The sequence below is a fragment of the Papaver somniferum genome, unplaced genomic scaffold (genome assembly GCF_003573695.1).
Source record: "Papaver somniferum cultivar HN1 unplaced genomic scaffold, ASM357369v1 unplaced-scaffold_21, whole genome shotgun sequence".
Taxonomy (NCBI): domain Eukaryota; kingdom Viridiplantae; phylum Streptophyta; class Magnoliopsida; order Ranunculales; family Papaveraceae; genus Papaver; species Papaver somniferum.
Window position 1 is genome coordinate 8,901,990 of NW_020631041.1, and position 5,351 is coordinate 8,907,340.

The 5,351-nt window shown below is 35.2% G+C and overlaps 2 long non-coding RNA genes across 2 annotated transcripts; both read right to left on the reverse strand.

Moving 5' to 3' along the window:
- Window positions 1-1,481, reverse strand: LOC113339996. Its single transcript, XR_003355234.1, has 4 exons — window positions 1,448-1,481; window positions 1,250-1,315; window positions 1,039-1,117; window positions 1-29 (listed from the first exon to the last, which is right to left on the reverse strand). It is a non-coding gene; the product is annotated as an uncharacterized LOC113339996 (long non-coding RNA).
- Window positions 1,482-3,937: 2,456 nt separating this feature from the next.
- LOC113340247 lies at window positions 3,938-5,112 on the reverse strand. The gene is made up of 2 exons (XR_003355415.1): window positions 4,881-5,112; window positions 3,938-4,565 (listed from the first exon to the last, which is right to left on the reverse strand). It is a non-coding gene; the product is annotated as an uncharacterized LOC113340247 (long non-coding RNA).
- Between the last annotated feature and the right edge of the window lie 239 nt (window positions 5,113-5,351).

A 5,351-nucleotide genomic window follows, 5' to 3' on the forward strand; every position in this document is an offset into this window, starting at 1 on the left:
TACTGCATTCAACGACTGCCTTAGGTTTCCTGTACACATCACACACAAAAATAGCATGAGTCAGTATGTTGTGTACTTATCAAATACACTCTTTTTTAACTACAAAATGAAAATCATGTTACAAACTATGTGTATTTGCCAAGTACACAAACTGAATCATTCTATTCTGTGTTGTGTAACCTTAACTTACATGCATATGAAGGTTTAAAGGGGTCATTTTTTTATGTCCAACTATAATTTACAAACACAATACAGTCATAGGTTATATTTTTGCATGTGTAACTTTTAGTTATCTAGGCAATTGCCAAATCAGTTATGTTATTATGCATGTGTAACTTGTAGTTACACAGTCAATTGGCAAGTCAATGATTAGATTTTCAATGTGTATCTTACAGTTACACAGCCACTTTGCAAGTCATTGGTAACATCTTGAATGTGTAACTCACAGTTAAGATGTGTAACTACAAGTTACACAGCCACTTCTGCAAGGCTCATTTGTATGTGTAACTACAAGTTACACACTCAATATACAAACCACAACATAGTGGTGAGATTTTGAATGTGTAACTTAAAGTTACACAGGCCCTTGTTTGCGTAGTTATACATTCAAAAGCATCACTTACATTAGAAACTTTTAAATTTCTTCAGTTAGTAGATTTTAACTACAAGTTACACACTCAATCCTAGACATTCTACAAGGTGTAACTTTAACTTACACATGAATATTAATGAGTAACTTTAATTTACACAACCAATTTTCTATGTGTAACTACAAGTTACACATCCTAAACACAACCAATTTTTTATGTGCAACTACTAGTTACACATCCCTAGGCAAGTCAGTGGTGACAGGCTCACTTGGTATGTGTAACTATAAGTTACACAATCAATATACAAACCACAACACAGTCAGTGGTTACATTTTGAGTGTGTAACTTATAGTTACACATGTCCTTGTCTGTGTAATTACATATTCACAAGCATTATATGAGAAATAAACATGAGACCATGACAACAATAGTTTTCACAACTTAGTACCTGTAATTGTATCATCTTTTCTAGGGGGATTCATTTTTCCTTTCACCATTTTTATTCCAAAAGAAATTTGATTCTGAATCTGCAGTTGATGTAGTAATAAAATCAAGTTAGTTGATTGCAATTCAACTTAGAGTTTCTAGGGTTTTCAAACAGTAACATCTCAGAAATGAAATCCACTAAATCAATCAGTTATATCACATCCATGACTTACCTTTGTTTCTATTTAATCAGTTATTTCATGGATTTTATGCACAAACGATTGTTCTCCTTCTCCGATCTGTAAAAGGAATTATCAGTCAGAATGAGTTATGTTTGTTGTAATCTCATTACAAACCCTAGTTCAGAAATTTTCGACCCACGAATCAGTAACAACATGAATCGAAACTAACAGCTTCAAATCAAAACTTACCTAGTGATTAATCGTCGGAGTATTTCATCAACAGGAATCAGTAACAACGGCGATTTAGGTTTTGAATCTGAAACTGTTTCTTTTGATTTTTTTTGGTTTTTGAATCTGAAACTTTTTCGATCTGTTTCTCTGATTTAGGGGTTAGCAAATGATGAATAGTTTTTGATCTCGATCTTTGTTTTGGAACAGATTTCAGGAAGATTTCTTGATTTTTTGGTTTTTTTTCTAGATTTCTTTCTATTTCAGGTGAGTGGGATTTGTTTTCTCTCTCCTTGGAAATGAAATAATGGCGTCTGAACGAGAGAAAGGTAGGTGACGCCTCTTATATACTTGAGGCTAATTTAGTCTTTTCGCTTTTATTAAATTTATTTTTTAATTCAGGGCCTACTAATAAAACTCTTTTATCTAGGGGCCTCATATTATGGGTTATCCATGGGTTGGGCCTGAGCCTAATTTCCCCTAATATTAACGAGAACTCAATCTCAGTGGCGGAGAAGTGGGGGTTTAGTTTATTCATTTTTTTTTTTGGAAACGTCAAAGGAAATCAGAGAAGAAGCAGATTTTTCGAACGAATTCCCCATGAAAGAGAAGCTAGTGGACAATCACGATGGACACTTCCTTCTCTTGAATAAGTAAGAAAAACTAAAATATTAGACTGTGAGGTTAGACTAAATGGGTCAACAGGGTAGGGCTAGTATTTAACAAAAATGTTGAAAGTAATTAGGGTTGAACATTATTTTTTAGGTAATTAATTTTTTTGCACGGTTTAAATTTTTTGGGTTATTTTGTTTTTGGTACTCAAGTTTTGTCGAACTTTTGAGTATGGTCTAACATTTGTCCAGCTTGGTTTTTGGTATTTGGAAAAGATGTTGACCCGTGTTGACTCAGTTAAATCATGAAGTGTCAAATTTAGAGCTGCACAAGACCCGATCCATTTTACCTGTACCGGTCCGGAACCGGAAAAACCGGACTCGTACCGAACCGGAACCGGTGTAGTCGGAACAAGTACAGGTACTTAAAACTGAGAACCGGAGTAGGCCGGTACTGGTACTGGTTCTGGGGTGAGTCCCGGCCTGTCCCGGACCATAAGTCCCGGTGTATAGTAGCGTATATTTTTCGATTAGGATTAATCATGGCCATCCGTGTATAGATGTATATCAACACCATCAGTCATTCTTCTTTTTTTCTCGGACCTGAAGAACAAATTCACCATCTCCATGTCCATCACTCTTCTTCTTCTTCTTCTTCACCATCATCTCTGTCTCAATCAGATTCACCACCACACCAATTACCAACAACAAGTCTACAACAGGTAATCCATCCATCCAATTTTGAGTAATTTAATTGATCAACTTAGGGTTCTTAATAATCAATTGCATGTCTAATTAAACTGTTTAATTGCATATTTGAATCTTGAAATAAGGTTACAACGGTGAACAGATTGATGAGAAGATGGTGGTGCTACTGCAGAGATTCAGATGGTTGTGGTAGAAATTGATATATGTTGTTGAAGGGGTATTTGAAGTCAAGGTTGAGAAGATCTGTTGCTGATAAGAAACCAAAATTTTGATGTGTTAGAACTTAGAAGATTGGGTTGGAACTTTGAAGACGCAGAAGTAAGGGTTCTGTGAGTGTTTGAAGATTTTTGGTATTCTTCTGTGAAGGGATTGAAGACACAGGTGTAAAAATTCGAAATTAGGGTTTCGTGATTGGGGATTTTGTGTGCTTAATTTCTCTGTTAAGTTCTTTTAGGAGATTAGTGGAAGGGGTTAGAAATTTTTCTATGAGATTGCAAAGAAATTTGGTCTTCGTTGATAGAGTTACAGAGAAATTTTGGTCTTCGTTGATAGAGTTACAGAGACAGAAGAAGATATTATGTATGTGAATCAAAATCATAGGTAAAAACCCGGTCCCGGACTGGAACCGGACCTGTCTTATCGGTACAGGTACATGTACAAGTACAGGTACATGTACAAGTACTCATAATAGGGAATCGGTGAACATAAGGTACAAGTACCGGGTTCCTAGGAAACCCGGACTGTACCGGCCCATGTACAACTCTAGTCAAATTTTCAGTCAATTAATACTCAATTACTAAAATATATTTATCTTTTCTAGCAATGACTAATTATATCCTTAACTCATCAAATATGTAGACGGTCCACATTAGATCTCCACTCATCTAAGTGATTAACGACTGAGATTAGAGAACTGGTTTTTTTCTGCTATACTTACTTGATATTCAATCTGTATCTCCCTCGTCTTCACGCACAGATAACTCGATTTGTTTCTTTGGGTAATTTAAATTTATAAGGTTCTTTGCACTGTACTAATCTTCACAAAGTAAATATTAACTTTATTCCATTTCTTTCACTTTTCTTACTTTCCAAATTATCGCCGTCAAGATATATCTTTCCTTCCAATTGAATCAGTGAAGATTATATACTTTGTGAATATTTTTCAACATCTGTATTGATTCAAATCAGCATCTGTATAACCAAGAGTTTTTCGACAATCGAATTAGGAGACATCCCGATCTTGGGTCTCGAAAATAACACTAAACAAGAATAAAGATGAACTCTTAAAATAATTTTAGGTGATTTGGTTTTTGGTACTCAGTTTTTGACCAAAACCTGAATTTGGTCTAACATTTGTCCAGCCTTTGCGTTTGGTCTCAAGACCAACGTTGACCCGGTTACATGCTGACATTTCTAAATATTGACTTGGTTTATTTTTCTGCAACACATATCCATTGACATCATTACAACTCAATTTCACCACTGCAGTAGCACAACCACCTTCAACAGTTCCACCAACACAACCAGCCATTGCATCTGCATATTTACCAGCACCAATACAACCCATCTTTCCTCCTCTCCTACAGAACATCAAACCTCCAGATGAAAATCCATCTTATCCTCATCTCTAATTTTGTCTTCAACTTGAGCACCAGTTTTTACTGTAAAACCAAATTCCAGTGAAACCCATCTCTCAGCACCAATATTTCGATCTTCTCAGTCTCTCCTAACCCTCTTGAATCAAAGACAAGCACTTATCATCTTCATCTTTTATCGGGGCAGCAAACAAAATATCAATTCACAGTATCAGCAGTTCTTCCCTGCAAATCAAGAACATCACCAATTCTAGTCTCAATATTCAATCCAACAAAAACCCATCTTTGATTTAACAGAAGAAGCTTGAATTTGTTCTCAAAATCCTTCTCTGAGACTCTCACAGAAAACCCAAAAGTTGAATCAACCAAACCCTAATTTGGTATGAACCCTAATTTCTGATTGATTTGCTTAAGAATATAAAATTAAATCCTGTATAACCATCCATACTTCAATTAAGAACAAAACCATCACAAATTGATCAATTTCACATCAATTTCGTATCTAAACATCAACCAATTGAAAACCTTAATTTAACTTACCATTTTTCTATTTTTTCATGATTCGCAACAACAAAATCTCCTTCATAATTCACAGAGAATAACTCCACTTTCATCTATGCAACTTCACTAGTTGATTCACTCACATTAACTCGGAATTTCACTCGAAATCGAACAGGAGAAGAAGAAAGAAGCAGGAAAAGAAAAGAATGAGAATGAGAAAAAGAAAAAGTAGATAGGACACCGGGATTCATAAAAGGAGTTATCGTTTTTTTGCGGCCCCTGGTAGTAAATACATAATAATTTAAGGGGTGCATAAAAAATAAACCAAGTCAATAGTTAGATACGTCACCATGTAACCGAGTCAACATGGGTCAACATTGGTCTTTAGACCAAACGCAAAGGTTGGAAAAATGTTAGACCAAATCCAGGTTTTGGTCAAAAACTGAGTACCAAATAACCCAATCAGTTTTCAGGAGCAAAGGTGAAATGGTTTTTGTTTTCTGATTGATT